Source organism: Theropithecus gelada, chromosome 18 (genome assembly GCF_003255815.1).
Source record: "Theropithecus gelada isolate Dixy chromosome 18, Tgel_1.0, whole genome shotgun sequence".
Lineage (NCBI taxonomy): Eukaryota > Metazoa > Chordata > Mammalia > Primates > Cercopithecidae > Theropithecus > Theropithecus gelada.
Window position 1 is genome coordinate 29140101 of NC_037686.1, and position 21767 is coordinate 29161867.

Here is a 21767-nt window from a genome sequence, read left to right on the forward strand (position 1 = left end):
TTTCTTATATCTAATAAACTAACTCCCACATTATGCAATTAAGGCTGAATATATAAACATCAATACCAAAAGGGCTTGGTTTATGTTTCCTCAGGGATATGATTGGTTTTAAGCACTTAAATTCATAGCAGCTTATCCAATGAATTGAATATAAATGTTAAGACTTAATTTGTAGTTAATTTAAAGTCCACTGGCTTTGCAAAGTAGAAATGCCCAAATTACAAGTCTCAAGTCTGATGATTTTAAAGATGTACTCTAAAATTTATTCTTTTGGTTTGAAGTAATTTCAAAAGGAAGAGAAAGATTATTTATTCCTCCTCTAAAAAGTTGTATTCCAGACCAGCGCCTATAGATATGCTGTTCCACAGAAGCCAAACCTAGGAAACAGTGTGTTCATCCTATTTTGGCTCTTTTTGTCATTCCTTTAATTCTGGAGCTGGAAATGTAAGCATCTTAAAGAACTTTTGAGAAATGACTCCAACACAAAAGATAATAACAGTAGCTGCCATCTATTAAGTATCTGCCATGTCCCCAGGACCTTGCCAAGCCCTTTATATGCATTGTCTGATTTAATCTTCACAACTTTATGAGGTGGTACTATTATCCCCATTTTTAGAATTAGGAAACTAAGTCTCAGAGACATTGAAAAACGGTCTAAGGTCACGTAGCTAATAACGGGCAAAGCCAGCATTTCAGACTCCAAACCTTGTAATCTTAAATATTGTAATAGTTGAGAATGACAACCTCTCTGTTTTGGAGGCCACACACAATCAAAAAGAGAATTTAACTAGTTTGCCACATCCTTTCACTGTTGCTGCTTTTTTTTTTTTTTTTTGAGATGGAGTCTCGCTCTGTTACCAGGCTGGAGTACAGTGGTGCGATCTCACCTCACTGCAACCTCCACCTCCCGGGTTCAAGCAATTCTTCTGCCTCAGCCTCCCAAGTAGCTGGGACTACAGGTGCCCATCACCATGCCCGGCTAATTTTTTTTTTTTTTTTTTTTAATAGGCACAGGGCTTCACTATGTTTGCCAGGATGGTCTTGATCTCTTGACCTCATGATCCACCTGCCTTGGCCTCCCAAAGTGCTGGGATTACAGGTGTGAGCCACCACGCCTGGCTGCTTTCTTTTATTTTTAACGTTACTGTTTTTGGCATTCTGCCAAAGACCCACAATAAGTTGTGACTCTGAAATGTTGATGGGGCTTCCTCTTTGGATCCCTTAACATTGTGGCTGAAAGCTTGTGCTCAGAGGGTCTCCATCATAGCTCACCTTGAGGGATTCATTTGGAGGAATTAGAGGTAAAGAAGGAAGATTATCTGGATTTTCAATCTTAGTTAATTTTCCTGTTGTTAAAGATTAAAATGAGATCTTTAACACCACTTTAATATATTAATGTTTTTGATAGTTGCATTTCAGTTTAGAGGGAAGTATGAAAAAATGGAATACAATGTTTCCCCAGTAAGAGTTTTATAAAACATCCTCAGCACATAACCTTTTGAATGGACCATATCAACATTGTAGAGTTTTACAAGCCCAGGTTAAAACTGCTGTGAAGAGTCATATTTACAGACTTTAAAAAAGTATTATCTATTTGTCCTTAATACTGCAGATCAGCTAAATATAGATTCTCAGAAGCTTCCTAGGTAATGAGCATTTGGATTAATAAAACAATGTGTAGCACACCAGATTTTATCCTTGGAAATGCATGATGGCATCATGTAAGTCTCTTATACGAAGTGCAGAGTTAAAAAAAAAAATATTAGTACTATGAAAATCAGTTACCAAGAAGGCATAGTGGTGGCTCTCCAGATTTCAGAATCAGGATAATTTGAATTGTTTTTATTTCAAAGTGTAGAAAAGGCATTTTTTTAATAGACTACATATCAGTGACATGCAAACTCTTTTTTTTTTTTTTCTTTTTTAAATTTTTATTTTTAACTGACAAACAATAATGGCATGTACTTATAGGGGACAATGTGATGTTTTGATACATGTGCATGTTGTAGAAAGAGTCTGCCAAGCTAATTAACATGTGTGGCGCCTCACTTATCCTCTTGCCTTTCATGTCATCCTCATTACATGCAAACTCTTAATGTAAGAGAAGAGCCTATTGTTCTTTATCTCAACAAACCTTTGAAAGTACCAATGGGAACGAGAGTAAAAGCTCTTCCCCTGTCCACCTTAAATTCCAAGAATTTTCAAGACCTGCAAACAAGGATGGGGGTGAGACAGATGCCAGTGGGAGACAGGTTTTCCTTTGTTCTCTGAAAATACCTAGCAGAGTTCCATTTCATTCCATGTCCTGGTGAAAAAACAGGTGTGGCAGAGTATCTTTCTCATTCACAGTGTTAGTTGTTAATTGTTCTCACTGCCGGCTGTCAATACTATGTAAAATTTTCATTCCCCATTCAAGATGGAAAAAGTTGTGCCTGAAAATGTTAACATTTGCATTTTTATTTGTTGATTTATTTAAAGGACAGCCTCTCCTACAGCAATCCATCACTTGGTGACACCCCAAATATGAATAATGTATTGTAGACTTGCAGTTACAATGTGTAATAAGTGCTAGAGACAGTAAAGGAATGTTAACTATGTTGCAAATGTAATATTTATTGACTCGTAAAGTTTATTGCTTTTAAGGTTCAATAATACTAACCATAAGACATTAATATCACTTATCCTGATTTTAGCTGGGCACCTTTGTATGTAGAAATATTCATCTATCTCATGCTAACAAAATAAATATGTAATTTACAGCATAAGCAAAGGGGGCGTTAGAGTTTTCTGCGCTGAAAGCTACAATGTCTCTTTCTCTCCATTTCACTTCTGGCTCTCCACACTGATCACACACTCCTAAGCTGCCTAAGAGAATAAGCACAGTGGTCATCTTGGCACAAGAGGGTGGTGAAGCTGAATTAAATGTACCATTCATTTCTGCTTGAATGGAACAAGCAATGCCCCACAGACCACTCCACCTGGAAAGAGGAGTGGAGGGGCTCTCTCCCTGTCATTCTGAACACCTCGGGGTAGGTGAGCCTTGGTTCTAAAAGAAAGTTAAATAAATACCTTTCCTACCAAATGAATGAGTCAGAGTTTACCAAGTCTACTTGATCCTTTAGTCTCCAGTGCGAAACCAGAGGTGGGTAAGTTACCATTTGCTCCTAAAATGAATGTGTTATGAGCACAGATATAACTGATAATTAACCATTTTGTGCCTTCCAGAATTAGGTGTGTCCATTGCCAACAATAAAGATCATACAGGAAATATCTAACACTCAAAGCAAAGAAGTAATGATAATTAGCAACCATCAGCTGTAATTGTCATCTACATTAAGATGCAGAATTATGTATTTCTTCGTTATAAATAGCCTTTCTAATTGTACTTGATGTATGCCAATTTAATCAAAAAGTATACTTGCAACAGGCAGAATTTGCATTAATGTAGCTTTGGATCTTCAGGTCTTTTATTTCAAATTTGACTGGGAAAGAACGCCTATTACAGCTGTATATCCTTTATATGTTGGTGTCTTTTTCTATTCAGGCATGTAGATCTGATACATTTTATATTAAAATGAAGATAGTATCTTCTGAGATTGCTCAATGCAACAGAAATCTTGTCACCTTTAAAAATATTGGTCAACTTTGTATTTTTCAGTCATATGGTAACACCGTGATTGTTGGACTCTGATAAACAGAGGCACACCAGGCCTACAGCAACAGGATTAGATTCTCAGTCCCTGAAGTAAAAAGTTACTAAGGTCACTTCTCTCTATTCTTCTATGACTTCTACAAACAGTTACCGCTGGTACTCTCCCTGTGCCTTTGTGTGTGTAAGACGTGAAGAAAGAAAGGGAGATTTCACCAAATCATACCCAGCTAGTGAATTTTCAGAACTGGAACTGGAATTAGCCTATTTCTAGGATGTACTGTTCACTTTTTTAGCTATATTTTTTTTAAAGATGAGTTTTTAATGACAACAGAAAAGTGTTAAAGGTTTTTGTTTTGTTTTACTTTGTTTTGTTCCTTTTTGAGTTACTGATGGGGAAAGGTGTTGATTTTGTGAAGCTTCTTTTTTCTTGACAGAATTTGGGGAATGCTTCAGTACGTGCTTTGAGGGACTTGATAAATTATTTGGGGGCTTTTAAAAAATAGTTTATTTTTATTGATACATCATAATTATACATATTTATGAGGTTCATTGTGGTGTTTCAATACAGGCATATATTGTGTAATGATCAAATCAGAATCTGGCACATCTGTCGCCTCATACATTTATCATTTCTTTACGGTGAAAACATTCAAACTCCTCTCTTCTAATTATTTTGAAATAGATTAGGTTAGTGCAAAAGTAATTGTGGTTTTTTTCCTATTAAATGTAATGGTAAAAACTGCAATTACTTTTGCATCAACCTAATACAATGCAGTATTGTTAACCATAGTCACCCTTCTGCGTAATAGAACATTACAACTTATTCCTCCTAACTGTAACTTTGTACCCAATGACCCCTCTCCCTCCATGTCCTCACCTTCCACTCTTCCTAGCCTCTAGTAATCACTATCATACTCTCTACTTCCATGAGATCAACGTTTTTAGATCCTACATACAAGTGAGATTGCTTGTTGGAAAGCAATTGAGGCCAAGTCAACCAGTTCAGTATTTGTTTCTTGTGCCTGGCTTATTTCAGTTGACATAAAATCCTTCAGGTTCATCTATGTTGCCACAAATGAAAGGATTTCATTCTTTTTTATGGCTGAATAGTAGTCACTGAGTATATATACCACATTTTCATTATCCATTCATCCATTTATGGACACTTAGGTTGATTCCATATCTTGGCTATTATAAGTGCTTCAGTAAACATGGAGTGCAGGTATCTCTTTGACATACTTGTTTCATTTCCTTTGGATATATACCCAGCAGTGGGACGGTTGGATCATATAGTAGTTCTTTTTGTAATTTTTTGAGGAACATCCATTCTATTTTTCATAATGGCTGTACTAATTTACATTCCAACCCAATAGTATACAAGAGTTTTCTTTCTCCAATCCTTGCCAACACTTGTCTTGTCCTTTTGGTAACAGCCATTCTGACCGGAGTAAAGTGATATTTCATTGTGGTTTTGATTTGTATTTTCCTGATGATTATTGATTTTGAGAATTATTTCATGTACCCAGTAGCCATTTTTATGTTTTCCTTTGAGAAATGTCTATTCAGGTCTTTTACCTATTTTTTTACTCACTTTGTTTTCTTGCTATTGAGTTGTTTGAATTCCTTATATATTTTGCATAGTAACTCCTTATCAGATGGATAGTTTGCAAATATTTTCTCCCATTCTGCAGGTTGTCTCATCACTCTGTTATTTGTGTCCTTTGCTGTGCAGAAGCTTTGATGTAATCCCACTTGTCTATTTTTGCTTTTGTTGCCTGTGCTTTTGAGGCTGTATCCAGGAAAGCATTTTCCTGACCAATGTCATGGAGCTTTTCCTCTTTGTTTTCTTCAAGTAGTTCCATAGTTTCAGGACTTACATTTAAGCCTTTATTCCATTTTGATTTGATTTTTTGTATCTGATGAGAGATAGGGGGTCTAGTTTCACTCTGCATGACTGCGTGTGGATATCCAGTTTTCAAAGGACTGTCCTTTTTCCATTGTATGTTCTTCACACCTTTGTCAAATATCAGTTGGCTATAAGTACATAGATTTATTTCCATGTTATTATGTTAATAGTTTAGTTTGAGTGTTTTAAAAACCTTCCTTTGCTGTCAACCATATACTTAATGTGTTCTGAAAATTTTGCTGTAAGCTTATGCCTTGCTGAGCTTTCTATAGTACAGTTGCCTGTGCACAGCCATGCTTACAAGGCAGCTGTTTAAACACAGCTGACTAGAAGGTGGCTTGTGTGATCTTTGGCCCACTGAGACTAAGAGCCAGGAACTAGGTTCAGAAGTATCTGAAACCTGGTACTCTACCAATCCCAGTCTGGAAGGAATCTTGTCTCTGTTGTGAATATAGTATTTATTTCTCTTTATTGTTGTCTTAAGTAACTTAACATGAAAAATCCAGTTGCTTCCAGCTCCAGATATGATGGCACAGCCTTTAAAGTACCAGAACAACTGATGGTGTTTTGTTCCTTTGCTGGGCCAGAAAGAGGATGTTCCTCTTCATTCTCTGCAGGTTATAAACGAAGGCTTTAGCCCAGTGAGCAGGTCAGACGCTATTTCGTTTCCCATATCACATTGCCAGTAACCATTCAAGCTGAAGAGAAGGGAAAATCATATAAATATGCTCTGCCTGATTGTAACAATGATCTGTTTTATCTCAGCTACAGAATTCTGAATTGACAGCTATGAGGGGATTCAAAAGCCACACACACGCACACGCACACACACACACACTCATTTTTATACTGGGAACAAAAATATAATACTGAAATTTATAATTGCCTGTTCACAATTCTTAGCATAGTACTTTAGCATTGGCAGAATGATTTTAGGTACATTATTTCATTTGAATTGCACCACAATCCTGTGAGGTAAGTAGTAATAGTATGCCATTTGACAATGAGGAGATAAGAACTAAAGGGACTGAGTAACTGACCAAGGTCACATAGTAGGAAGCAGAAAAGAAGACATGAATCTAGCTTTTCTAATCGCAAATTTCAGAGTTTTTTCATTCTTCCACAGTGGCTGAAACTTGGATTTGATTCTGAAGTGTAAGCACTGAGCTGATAAAATTCCAATTTGGGGTAGGAATCAGACAAACTTACTTTAACAATGAAATTATTTTGTTTGTATAACTTGATAGAAAGAAACTTAGTTACACAGAGAAGTGGAGGGGTTGTGGTTCGATTATGCATAGCAGCCAAATTGCAATATTTACTTGCATTTGTGTCCAGAATCCTAACAGTAACAAAACCATTTTTTTTTAATGAGTCTATCTTCTCACCTATACATTTACCTAAATGTTTTAAATACTCAACCAGATTTTCTCATGTTCCTAGCAGAGGAAATGATCATGTGTTATCCTCCCAGCAGGAGAGAGGGATAAGCTAAACTAAGATCACAAACCTCTGCTGGGGTTTTCATAGTAGGTTTGAAGAGCAGACCTCGCTGCATGTATATAATAGAGCATATAAGTGATGACCCTATGTGATGATAGTGGCTATTATTCATTAAATGCCAGTTATATATCCGGTATTACATTGGGCATATACAGGTATATCCATTTGTAATTATGTTCATACAAATTACATATTATTGTCAAGATTTTAATGACTGTTAAAGCTCAGCTTCAAAATATCAGATAGAATTTATTCTTATTTTTCCAAAATGACTTTTTAAAGTATGAGCTATAAGGCTGAGAACCGTGATTTTAGCTTTCCTTGCCCTCAGAGTAACAGTGTATTCACTATACGCAAAGTAACATTAACCATAACTTCTCTATTTTGAGTATCTTGTAAATAATAAAATTAAAACCAAATGAAATGATGCACATAAATTGATTATAGTAAAAAGGACTAATCTGGAAACTTCAGAAAATAATGTATTGAGCATGTAAAAGAAAATATGAAGCTATAAACTTGCCTGTCTACCATGTTTGACCAAGAGGGTAAAAAGCCCAGCCATTCAAAAGGATTTTCATTTAGTTGGGTTGATAACTTGGAATTCCAGGCCACTGCTGTACCACCAAGAACAATAGAATGCATGGAAATTCTTAGGTGTTTGATGAAAAGATATTGCTTTTAGTTAAGTCATGATGTTGGGCTAATACTGTAATTCCCACTGTTAAAAGCCATTAATATAAGAATCCATTCCTCTTACACACAGTGGTTTATAGTGTGTAAGTTAGGAAAATAAAGACAAATAGGCTAGGTAGAAATACTAACGATGTAGCAAATTCCAAGAAGTGAATTCAGCTTGAAGGAGCTTGTCAAGACATTCTTACTATAGAAAGAATATATTGTACTTGGGAAAATGTACATTACAACAGCTTATATTTACTACTCATTCAGAATTCTACTCCTTGGCTTCAGGAAATCTTTCTAAAGACCTAAGTTCTGGGTGAGGAGGTTGTAATAGCTATTTTATTTTTCACACGATTTTTCAAATGTTCTACAACAATGTTATATTACTTCCATAAGTTTAGAAACAATGTTTAAAAAGAAGACGAAAGGAACACATTTATAGGAGACAAACACATTTCAAAATTTTACACTCAGTAGTTCCAAGTAGTTGCAAAAACCCTAAAGTTACTCTTGGCCTGTATGACATAAATATCTTATTTCCTTTGTCAACCTAGCAATAGATGAGGATTATCCTTCCTTGTTGGGTCTTCTCCAGGGTACTGAACTCTGAAAACTGCTATGACTGGTGACATCTGTTCAGTATTGCCAGTTCCTGCTGTCATTTCACAGGTTTTAGCCTCATGAACTGCCATTTTAGAGTTGTGCATTTGGTCCAAGGTTATCAAATTCCCTTAATTTCAACTTTAAGAAATATTTTTAATGGCTCTTCCTTAGGCACTTTAATGCTTTTGTAAGAATTATTTTATATGTTACCTAATGTAATCCTTACAATCACAAGAAAGTAAAGCTCCAAAAGACCATTACAGAACAATTAAAAGCCCAGGTGTAATAATTACAACTCTGTGGTTTAAAGGCTTAGGTTTGAATGCTAGCTATGCGGTTCTGAACAAATCATTTAATTTAAGCTATAAAATGGGAGTAATATCTCCCTCATAGGCATGTCATGATGATTAAGCAGGATAGTTTATGTAAAGTACGTAGCACAGGCCTGGTGCATGACTGAGTGCTCCATAAATAGTAGTTGTCATTATGGAACTTCCCACGGTCACTCAAGCAATTAGGAAAAGCTAGGATTTGGACCTTGCTCTTGTGATTCCAAACTGTGAGTGTATCCCCTAACAAAGAGTTAGGAATTAGGGTTAGGTTCATCTGAGAGCTGGGCAGTTTGATTGTATTTTTTATATTGACCTTGCAAACATGCCTGTTACTTTACCTCCATATGCCTAATTCCTTATGTGAAAATATGAATATTAATAGCTATTTTATAAATTTGCTCGGAGGATTAAATTTGACTGTGTATGCAAAGCCTTTAACTTGATGCTTGTCCATATTGAGCACTCAGTGTTAGGTTTCTTCTGTGCTCTGGGAAACAAGACTTCTTTGGGCATCTAAAACAATACATGTGAGTGATACTGGCCCCTCTGCCAAATGCCCTGAGTGACAGTGCCTCTGCCAAAATGTGGCTTAGAAGCAAGCCACATGTTTATGAATGACCCTGCATTCAAAGGATTTTCCTTATGCAATGTTGGCAAATTTTCCATTGTTTTGAGACTTCCCCTCCATTTGTTTTTCTTCTAAATAGAGGAGGGTAGGAAGTAAGATTCTTGTCTAGATGATAGGGTTAAGATTTTGTGTGTGTGTGTTTTTAGGATATCTGTTTCTAGGGTCACTCAAGGACTGACCGAAGTTACTGATAATTGATTTTGTCCTCATAGTTAGCCATTTCATAAGATTCTGAAAGGATTTAATTCCCTTCAGAGCAGTGATTCTAAAATCTGTCTGCACATTGGAATCACTAGGAATCTTTAAAAAATACCTAGTTCTAGGTTTCATCCCAGATTCATTGAATCAGAATTGCCCATAATGGGCTCCAGTGGTGTGTATTTTTGATTTTTTCAAAAAGACTCTGATGCACTTTGTCTAAAGACACATATTTGGAAGCCCCTGCTCTGGAACTGCACATCTCCTTACTTCTTAACCCAAGCACACCAACATTCTCCCTTTCTTTTTTCTGTCCCCTACCCAAGCCCAGGGCATCTTCTTTCTATTAGCAATTTTTATTAGTCATCATTATCCTCCTCCCAAGGGATTATCAAAATATATCAATAAGCCTGCAGTGAAAAAACTAAGAAGCCCTTAAAGAACTTGACTTATCAATTTAAATTGTTGAAATTGGGGATTAATTACTAAGACATATTGTTGGTGTCAGTCTTCTCTACAAAAAACTTGTATGGACCCATCATCTGTAAGGGAACCCTCAGCAAGGTTTAAGAGAAAATTTCCTAAGGAAACATTCCTGATACTTTCTACCTGTCTTTCTCATCTGTGCTTCATCTTTCTCCATAGTACTTAATCACTTTCTAATATGCCATGTAATTTACTAGTGTGTTTTATTTATTGTTTGTCTCTCCCCCTTCCTCTCCTGCCCCACAAAGGATGTGGACTTCATGAGCACAAGTATTTTTTTCTATTATTTTCTATTCTTTTCATCCCTGCAATAGAGCAGAGCCTGGCTCATAATAGACATTAAATAAATATTTGTTGGCTGGATGAATTAGTGAATGGTCGCAAACAAAGTGAATGTTTCTTTTTAACTTACCAATCCATGACATTCCAGTAGACGTCTATTTTGCTTTATGTCTTCACCATATCTCAAAAAAATCCATTGTTTCTGCCCACCTTATGCATCTAGTTGTACTTCTTTTATGTCCCGGAACTTCCTTGCATTTTCTCCTATTTTAAGGTTTTTCCATTTTGTAAGGATTAGAAAACATCTTGGCTTTCAGGGTATTTCCAGACAGGATAATAGCAGATTTCTGAGTGTGAGCAGTGTCAACATGTTGTTTGCATTGGGAGTTAATTGCATAGATAATGTCGATATCAACGAGGATATCAGATATGCTTTGCTTAGCGATTCCATTATCTTATGTTCAGCCATATCAGCGAGCTTTTCCTAAACCTTTGCTTTGGTCTGCAGCTAGTTTATTGTTTGCATTTTCTCAAGTTAAAATCCTTGCATGTTGACAGGCAGCAGAGCTTAGAGGAAAGGGCATTAGAGTTAAAGGCCGAAGATCTGGATTTATCCTGCCTCCATAGCTTGCTAGCAGCAAAACTTTGAAAAAGTCCCTTCACATGGAACCTAAGTTTTCCAGGCTTCTGTCCTATCCGTCTGAACCTTACCCTTTGTTTAGATATAAAAATCAACACAAAAATAGGTACATCTGTCTCTTGATTTCAGAGTAATTTACACATTTGGAGAATAAAGTATGAAGAAATGAACATTTCCAAAAATAATTAAGTAATTTATTTCAGAATAACATTGTTTAAACTTCCCATTAAAAATGTTTGGGTTGGCCAAGCGTGGTGGCTCACGCCTGTAATCCCAGCACTTTGGGAGGCCGAGACAGGAAGATCACAAGGTCAGGAGATCAAGACCATCTGGCTAACATGGTGAAACCCCGTCTCTACTAAAAATACAAAAAATTAGCTGGGCATGGTGGTGGGCACCTGTAGTCCCAGCTACTTGGAAGGCTGAGGCAGGAGAATGGTGTGAACCCAGGAGGCGGAGCTTTCAGTAAGCCAAGATCGCGCCACTGCACTCCAGCCTGGGGGACAGAGTGAGACTCTGTCTCAAAAAAAAAAAAAAAAAAAAAAAATTGGGTTTTGTGATGGTCAGTAGTTTAGAGACCCTGTGTCATTCACAGCATGTCATAGAGCAATTCCATGGGAAGCACTGCCCCATTGACAAGGGACCCAGTACAATTTACGTGTCTTGAGATTATGCTCTGTGAACATACCAAAGGTTTACTTTTTAAATTTTAAACAAAATCATATCTGGAAAACTTCAGATCTTACTGTACGGAGGACACCAACCGAAAGACATAGAAAAAAGATAATACCCTTGAAGTTCAAATTGAAGTTTCAGTCACACTGAAAAACATGATCGTATATTAATGTAGGCTACATGCTCTGCCTTGGGGAAGGAATGTTCAGAACTGTGCCTAATAATATCAAGAATGCCACTGTGTAAATCAAAGACTATCAGCAAGACTACTTATAATGGAGAAGACATAGAATCAAGTAGTTAGTGGTAATTGGCTAATGTATCTTCAGCTCAGCTGGACATTTTTGTATACTCTGTTGATATATTTAAATATATAAACACATATATACCTATTGATATACACACACACACATACACACACACACACACTACTTTTAACATGTTTAACATTTTCATCTTAATGGGCTATGCCTTCCCCCAAAAGAAAAGACAGTCTGTTTTTCTCCTTCGGCTTACTTTTTCTTTATTTCTTGTGGGGAAATTCATTTTAGCATTTTATATTGTCCGTAACTGTTTATGAGTTTAACCATAAAAATTATCGTTAAACAGTTATCTATGAAAGTTATTTGTTTAGTGGCATTCTTGATACTATTAGGCACAATTCTGAACATTCTTTCCCCAAGGCAAAGCATGTAGCTGACATTAATATACGGTCACATTTTTCAGTGTGACTGATGACCTCAATTTGGGCTTCAAGGGTGTCATTTTTTTTTTTTTTTTTTTTTTTTTAAAGACAGGTTCTTGCTCTGTCCCCCAGGCTGGAGTGCAGTGGCACAATCTCACTGCAACCTCTACCTCCCAGGTTCAAGGGATTCTCCTGCCTCAGCCTCCTGAGTAGCTGGTATTACAGGTGTGTACCACTATGCCCACCTAATTTTTGTCTTTGTAAGCATAAAAGGAGGCTGAGCGCAGTAGCTCATGCCTGTAATCTCAACACTTTGGGAGGCCAAGGAGAGCGGATCACTTGAACTCAGGAGTTTGAGACCAGCCTGGGCAACATAGTGAGACCTTGTTGCTACTAAAAATTTATAAAATTAGCCAGGCATGCTGGCGTGCGCCTGTAGCCCCAGCTACTCAGGAATCTGAGGTGGGAGGATCACTTGAGCCCAGGAGTTAGAGGTGCAGTGAGCCACGATCGCACCACTGCACTCCAGCCTGGGTGACAGAACGAAACACTATCTAAATAAATAAATAAATAAATAAAGGGAAATTCATGAACATTGTTATTTTCATTAGGCTTAAGATTTCTGGATCTATGTTCTCACCAAATCATCTTTACTATGCCTTTTTAGAGGATATAAATTAACTTTTTGGTGTGCAAATCCTAATGAAAGAAAGAATAATTACCCATGAAAGAAAGATTTCAAGTTGGTTTCAAAGCTCAATAGCAATTGGCCAACACATTTTCTATTTGCTTATTAAGGCTTTCATTGATTTTCTTGTTGTCATGGGTACATACTGAAAAAAGTATGACTATTACTGAGATTAAAAGCCTATCTTCAGCCAGGCACGATGGCTCACACCTGTAATCCCAGTACTTTGGGAGGCCAAGGTGGGCGGATCACCTGAGGCCAGGAATTTGAGACCACTCTGGCCAACATGGCAAAACCCAGTCTCTACTAAATTAGCTGGGTGTGGTGGTGGGCGCCTGTAGTTTTAGCTACTCAGGAGGCTGAGGCAGGAGAATCGCTTGAGCCCGGGAGGCAGAGATTGCAGTGAGCCAAGATCGTGCCACTATACTCCAGCCTGAGTGACAAAGTGAGACTCTGTCTCAAAAAAAAAAAAAAAGTTTATTGTCATGTTGCTTGGAACCCATCCCCAAATCCTAATAAATTATCAACTTGGTTGGAACATAAGCCTCTTAGCAGACAAGGGGAGAGAGATTATTGTTGTACGTGAGAAGCTGTTTCTTCCTATGGGAAAGCTGGGAGATTCTGAGGTGGGTTGGGATTTGTATTAGAATAAGGACCCTGCATCAAGCTCTGCTCACCACATGGGCTACTTGAAACCCAGAGCCAATAATTAGAGTGAAAAAGGAAATTTCAAGCCCCAATACCTGCACAGCAATATAGAAAGCAGACAAAACTTGTATACAGTTGCATGTCTTGTACAAGCCTTGTATACAGTTGTGTTTCTTAACATGCATGAATAATTCATCCTTTTACATTTTGACAGTTGAAAGATATTCTGGATTAATGCTCATATTAAATAGTAATATATAATAAGGAAGATAAGATAAAAGCCTTGCCAGGAGGATTTTTTTTAATGTTTTACTTTGAATAAATAAAGGGATGCTAGGAATTGTACCTCAGGGTTTTTCCCCCGCTTGGGCTCTGAGCAACCCTGATGAAGCATTTTTAAGAGCCAAGATGGAAGCCAATCCTTGCCTCGGAAAGGGCTGTTCAACTTGTTTCTTACCAGGGGCTATCTATTTCCTATGCCCTGGAAGATGTCTATCTTACAGAAGTCACCACAGTTATGTACTTAGTGCTTGGTGTAACCTAATGGAGTCTGGAAGCATCTGCCTGGGACACATGCCCTACCAGATACTGAATGGCCTCACCACAAATGGTGTTTATAGAATATAAATGAGCTCCTTGGTATACAAATCCTAATGAAAGTAAGATAGATTACCCATGAAAGAAAGATTCCAAGGTGGTTTTGAAGCTCAAGAGCAATTGGCCTTGAGCTTCAAATGAAAGTATGGACTTTCACTCACATGCATTTAAGTGTTCTCCATTAATGAAGTGATGCCGTCTTGGCAGAGATAGGACTAAGTGTTGTGCCAGATAGCTCAGAGGGGAGTCCTTAGTCAGCATCCCTTCATTCCATCCAGCCTGGGTCTGCTGTCTTCACAGTCTGGCTCATGACTGAGAAACGTGCTTCCTCTAAAATAAAACTTCTCTCTAGACCAGTTCATAATGCCCCACAGCCAGCTCCTGTCTTCTGGGTGAAATAGACTAGTGGGGGAAGAACCAGATTCTGGTAAAAGCTGAAGTGATGCATCATCTCAGGAGTGGATCATAATTGTAATACAAACCACTGATAGCAAATGAACAGGATAGTTAGTGGCAGAACAAAGACTGGAACTGGCCTGAAACCACTGGAACAGTGGAACCTCTGTGGACAGTGGGAGGGTTAGGAGTCACTGGGAATTGCTGTGATGTTCCTGGAGGGGCCTCCTCAGCCAGGATTACAGTTTCCCTTTGTTCCTGCTTCAGCGCTGCTAAAGCTTCATCGCTTTTCCAGAACTGTCTCTTTCAGTAAGTTTATGCCTCACCACAGTCCTTGCCGCAGGTTTCCCTAATTCTTTTGTCTTTTTTCTTAGGATATAAATATTTTTGTGAACAGCAAAATGTTTCTACTGTTGTATCAATGTTAGGTCACATGGCATTGACTTTTATTCAAACCGGAAGATTTCACAGCAGGATTATAACATTATATCATTACTTCAGCAGTATCTTTTGTATCAATGTAAAAATTTTAATTTCACGCCCTGCAGACTTCACAGTCCTTTATGCTCTCTCTGTTCCTGTTGTTGCATGAAGAGTAAATCCCTGTATCGCATTCATTTCAGATTGAAAGCAAGTAAATTTGATCCGTTTGAGATCTCTAGAGTTAAGTAAAAATCTGTTGGCAAAATCTGCTATTAAAGGAGGGAAAAAAAGAATTCTTTTCAGCTAATATGGCTTTCCTTATGGGTGAGGATAGTCCCAAGGCTCAAAAGAAGAAAATGCCTCTCTGTTAACCATGGTTACTAGGACTGTTTCATTAGCACAGATTATCATATATTTCTTGATTGTAACACAAGATGTCCTCAAGTATTAGGTATAAAAAGTAGTCTCTCCTTCACACAACTATTTATTTGAAAGAGAGAATCTAATGTAGTAGGGAAAGCTATCAGTTTAAGGACAAGTCTAGAAAAGGTTAATAGCAAACATGGTGGGAAAAAAGTCAGACCTTATTGTTTAAATTGGATATTTGGTTAAAATAAATTATTTTTAAAATGAAATCAAATGCCTGTATACAGAGTTTTTCATATCAGAGGTTTAAGATGAAGATAGTATAGAATTCAAATTATAACTTAATACCATAAGCTATTTAACATTAATTTCTAAGAAATATATTCATGTAGGCTTTACAAAAATTATGAAATAGTATATGGCCTATTACAAACTATTTCAAGTTTACTTTATTGCCACCAACTTCAGCCCATGGTCCCAAAGTTAGGTTTAAACTGCTGAATAAGAGTAATTAGCTATGGCATGGGCACCCAGCATTCACCTCATAAAACCAACTATAATCTCTCTTTAGAGGGCTATTTATAGGGGTTAGGGAGGGTTTATTCAAGAATCTGTTTGCTAATGAGTTTTTAAGGAAACTGATACGAGTGATTTGTTAGCAATCACTTAAGCACTTATATTTCTTTGGGACAATTGCAGTGGTACTACAGACTTTTTTTTTTTTTTTTTTTTTTGAGACAAATCCAAAATTGCTTTATTTTTTTTTTAATTTATTTATTATTATTATACTGTAAGTTGTAGGGTACATGTGCATAACGTGCAGGTTTGTTACATATGTATACTTGTGCCTTGTTGGTGTGCTACACCCATCAACTCGTCATTTACATCAGGTATAAGTCCCAATGCAATCCCTCCCCCCTCCCCCCTCCCCATGATAGGCCCCAGTGTGTGATGTTCCCCTTCCTGAGTCCAAGTGATCTCATTGTTCAGTTCCCACCTATGAGTGAGAACATGCGGTGTTTGGTTTTCTGTTCTTGTGATAGTTTGCTAAGAATGATGGATTCCAGCTGCATCCATGTCCCTACAAAGGACACAAACTCATCCTTTTTTATGGCTGCATAGTATTCCATGGTGTATATGTGCCACATTTTCTTAATCCAGTCTGTCACTGATGGACATTTGGGTTGATTCCAAGTCTTTGCTATTGTGAATAGTGCTGCAATAAACATACGTGTGCATGTGTCTTTATAGCAGCATAATTTATAATCCTTTGGGTATATACCCAGTAATGGGATGGCTGGGTCATATGGTACATCTAGTTCTAGATCCTTGAGGAATCGCCATACTGTTTTCCATAATGGTTGAACTAGTTTACAATCCCACCAACAGTGTAAAAGTGTTCCTATTTCTCCACATCCTCTCCAGCACCTGTTGTTTCCTGACTTTTTAATGATCGCCATTCTAACTGGTGTGAGATGGTATCTCATTGTGGTTTTGATTTGCATTTCTCTGATGACCAGTGATGATGAGCATTTTTTCATGTGTTTGTTGGCTGTATGAATGTCTTCTTTTGAGAAATGTCTATTCATATCCTTTGCCCACTTTTTGATGGGGTTGTTTGTTTTTTTCTTGTAAATTTGTTGGAGTTCTTTGTAGGTTCTGGATATTAGCCCTTTGTCAGATGAGTAGATTGCAAAAATTTTCTCCCATTCTGTAGGTTGCCTGTTCACTCTGATGGTAGTTTCTTTTGCTGTGCAGAAGCTCTTTAGTTTAATGAGATCCCATTTGTCAATTTTGGCTTTTGCTGCCGTTGCTTTTGGTGTTTTAGACATGAAGTCTTTGCCCATGCCTATGTCCTGAATGGTACTACCTAGGTTTTCCTCTAGGATTTTTATGGTATTAGGTCTAACATTTAAGTCTCTAATCCATCTTGAATTAATTTTCGTATAAGGAGTAAGGAAAGGATCCAGTTTCAGCTTTCTACTTATGGCTAGCCAATTTTCCCAGCACCATTTATTAAATAGGGAATCCTTTCCCCATTTCTTGTTTCTCTCAGGTTTGTCAAAGATCAGATGGCTGTAGATGTGTGGTATTATTTCTGAGGACTCTGTTCTGTTCCATTGGTCGATATCTCTGTTTTGGTACCAGTACCATGCTGTTTTGGTTACTGTAGCCTTGTAGTATAGTTTGAAGTCAGGTAGCGTGATGCCTCCAGCTTTGTTCTTTTGACTTAGGATTGTTTTGGAGATGCGGGCTCTTTTTTGGTTCCATATGAACTTTAAAGCAGTTTTTTCCAATTCTGTGAAGAAACTCATTGGTAGCTTGATGGGGATGGCATTGAATCTATCAATTACCTTGGGCAGTATGGCCATTTTCACGATATTGATTCTTCCTATCCATGAGCATGGTATGTTCCACCATTTGTTTGTGTCCACTTTTATTTCACTGAGCAGTGGTTTGTAGTTCTCCTTGAAGAGGTCCTTTACATCCCTTGTAAGTTGGATTCCTAGGTATTTGATTCTCTTTGAAGCAATTGTGAATGGAAGTTCATTCCTGATTTGGCTCTCTGTTTGTCTGTTACTGGTGTATAAGAATGCTTGTGATTTTTGCACATTAATTTTGTATCCTGAGACTTTGCTGAAGTTGCTTATCAGCTTAAGGAGATTTTGGGCCGAGACAATGGGGTCTTCTAAATATACAATCATGTCATCTGCAAACAGGGACAATTTGACTTCTTCTTTTCCTAACTGAATACCCTTGATTTCTTTCTCTTGCCTGATTGCCCTAGCCAGGACTTCCAACACTATGTTGAATAGGAGTGGTGAGAGAGGGCATCCCTGTCTTGTGCCAGTTTTCAAAGGGAATTTTTCCAGTTTTTGCCCATTCAGTATGATATTGGCTGTGGGTTTGTCATAAATAGCTCTTATTATTTTGAGGTACGTTCCATCAATACCAAATTTATTGAGCGTTTTTAGCATGAAGGGCTGTTGAATTTTGTCAAAAGCCTTTTCTGCATCTATTGAAATAATCATGTGGTTCTTGTCTTTGGTTCTGTTTATATGCTGGATTATGTTTATTGATTTGCGAATGTTGAACCAGCCTTGCATCCCAGGGATGAAGCCCACTTGATCATGGTGGATAAGCTTTTTGATGTGTTGCTGAATCCGGTTTGCCAGTATTTTATTGAGGATTTTTGCGTCGATGTTCATCAGGGATATTGGTCTAAAATTCTCTTTTTTTGTTGTATCTCTGCCAGGCTTTGGTATCAGGATGATGTTGGCCTCATAAAATGAGTTAGGGAGGATTCCCTCTTTTTCTATTGATTGGAATAGTTTCAGAAGGAATGGTACCAGCTCCTCCTTGTACCTCTGGTAGAATTCAGCTGTGAATCCATCTGGTCCTGGACTTTTTTTGGTTGGTAGGCTATTAATTGTTGCCTCAATTTCAGAGCCTGCTATTGGTCTATTCAGGGATTCAACTTCTTCCTGGTTTAGTCTTGGAAGAGTGTAAGTGTCCAGGAAATCATCCATTTCTTCTAGATTTTCCAGTTTATTTGCATAGAGGTGTTTATAGTATTCTCTGATGGTAGTTTGTATTTCTGTGGGGTCGGTGGTGATATCCCCTTTATCATTTTTAATTGCGTCGATTTGATTCTTCTCTCTTTTCTTCTTTATTAGTCTTGCTAGTGGTCTGTCAATTTTGTTGATCTTTTCAAAAAACCAACTCCTGGATTCATTGATTTTTTGGAGGGTTTTTTGTGTCTCTATCTCCTTCAGTTCTGTTCTGATCTTAGTTATTTCTTGCCTTCTGCTAGCTTTCGAATGTGTTTGCTCTTGCTTCTCTAGTTCTTTTAATTGCGATGTTAGAGTGTCAATTTTAGATCTTTCCTGCTTTCTCTTGTGGGCATTTAGTGCTATAAATTTCCCTCTACACACTGCTTTAAATGTGTCCCAGAGATTCTGGTATGTTGTATCTTTGTTCTCATTGGTTTCAAAGAACATCTTTATTTCTGCCTTCATTTCGTTATGTACCCAGTAGTCATTCAGGAGCAGGTTGTTCAGTTTCCATGTAGTTGAGCGGTTTTGATTGAGTTTCTTAGTCCTGAGTTCTAGTTTGATTGCACTGTGGTCTGAGAGACAGTTTGTTATAATTTCTGTTCTTGTACATTTGCTGAGGAGTGCTTTACTTCCAATTACGTGGTCAATTTTGGAGTAAGTACGATGTGGTGCTGAGAAGAATGTATATTCTGTTGATTTGGGGTGGAGAGTTCTATAGATGTCTATTAGGTCTGCTTGCTGCAGAGATGAGTTCAATTCCTGGATATCCTTGTTCACTTTCTGTCTCGTTGATCTGTCTAATGTTGACAGTGGAGTGTTGAAGTCTCCCATTATTATTGTATGGGAGTCTAAGTCTCTTTGTAAGTCTCTAAGGACTTGCTTTATGAATCTGGGTGCTCCTGTATTGGGTGCATATATATTTAGGATAGTTAGCTCTTCCTGTTGAATTGATCCCTTTACCATTATGTAATGGCCTTCTTTGTCTCTTTTGATCTTTGATGGTTTAAAGTCTGTTTTATCAGAGACTACTATTGCAACCCCCGCTTTTTTTTGTTCTCCATTTGCTTGGTAAATCTTCCTCCATCCCTTTATTTTGAGCCTATGTATGTCTCTGCGTGTGAGATGGGTCTCCTGAATACAGCAGACTGATGGGTCTTGACTCTTTATCCAGTTTGCCAGTCTGTGTCTCTTAATTGGAGCATTTAGTCCATTTACATTTAAGGTTAAGATTGTTATGTGTGAAGTTGATCCTGCCATTATGATATTAACTGGTTATTTTGCTCGTTAGTTGATGCAGTTTCTTCCTAGCCTCGATGGTCTTTACATTTTGGCATGTTTTTGAGGTGGCTGGTACCGGTTGTTCCTTTCCATGTTGAGTGCTTCCTTCAGGGTCTCTTGTAAGGCAGGCCTAGTGGTGACAAAATCTCTAAGCATTTGCTTATCTGTAAAGGATTTTATTTCTCCTTCACTTATGAAACTTAGTTTGGCTGGATATGAAATTCTGGGTTTAAAATTCTTTTCTTTAAGAATGTTGAATATTGGCCCCCACTCTCTTCTGGCTTGGAGAGTTTCTGCCGAGAGATCTGCTGTTAGTCTGATGGGCTTCCCTTTGTGGGTGACCCAACCTTTCTCTCTGGCTGCCCTTAAGATTTTTTCCTTCATTTCAACTTTGGTGAATCTGGCAATTATGTGTCTTGGAGTTGCTCTTCTCGAGGAGTATCTTTGTGGCGTTCTCTGTATTTCCTGGATTTGAATGTTGGCCTGCCCTACTAGGTTGGGGAAGTTCTCCTGGATGATATCCTGAAGAGTGTTTTCCAACTTGGTTCCATTTTCCCCCTCACTTTCAGGCACCCCAATCAGATGTAGATTTGGTCTTTTTACATAATCCCATACTTCTTGCAGGCTTTGTTCATTTCTTTTTCTTCTTTTTTCTTTTGGTTTCTCTTCTCGCTTCATTTCATTCATTTGATCCTCAATCGCTGATACTCTTTCTTCCAGTTGATCGAGTCGGTTACTGAAGCTTGTGCATTTGTCACGTATTTCTCGTGTCATGGTTTTCATCTCTTTCATTTCATTTATGTCCTTCTCTGCATTAATTACTCTAGCCATCAATTCTTCCACTTTTTTTTCAAGATTTTTAGTTTCTTTGCGCTGGGTACGTAATTCCTCCTTTAGCTCTGAGAAATTTGATGGACTGAAGCCTTCTTCTCTCATCTCGTCAAAGTCATTCTCCGTCCAGCTTTGATCCGTTGCTGGCGATGAGCTGCGCTCCTTTGCCGGGGGAGATGCGCTCTTATTTTTTGAATTTCCAGCTTTTCTGCCCTGCTTTTTCCCCATCTTTGTGGTTTTATCTGCCTCTGGTCTTTGATGATGGTGATGTACTGATGGGGTTTTGGTGTAGGTGTCCTTCCTGTTTGATAGTTTTCCTTCTAACAGTCAGGACCCTCAGCTGTAGGTCTGTTGGAGATTGCTTGAGGTCCACTCCAGACCCTGTTTGCCTGGGTATCAGCAGCAGAGGCTGCAGAAGATAGAATATTTCTGAACAGCGAGTGTACCTGTCTGATTCTTGCTTTGGAAGCTTCCTCTCAGGGGTGTACTCCACCCTGTGAGGTGTGGGGTGTCAGACTGCCCCTAGTGGGGGATGTCTCCCAGTTAGGCTACTCAGGGGTCAGGGACCCGCTTGAGCAGGGAGTCTGTCCCTTCTCAGATCTCAACCTCCGTGTTGGGAGATCCACTGCTCTCTTCAAAGCTGTCAGACAGAGTCATTTGCGTCTGCAGAGGTGTCTGCTGCTTTGTTATTGTTTACTGTGCCCTGCCC

General features: G+C 38.1%; 1 protein-coding gene across 4 annotated transcripts in view; it reads left to right on the forward strand.

Annotated features, from left to right (window-relative positions):
• Positions 1-21767, forward strand: part of KIAA1328 (KIAA1328 ortholog) — a 399895-nt gene that overhangs the window by 332154 nt on the left and 45974 nt on the right. The window lies entirely within an intron of this gene.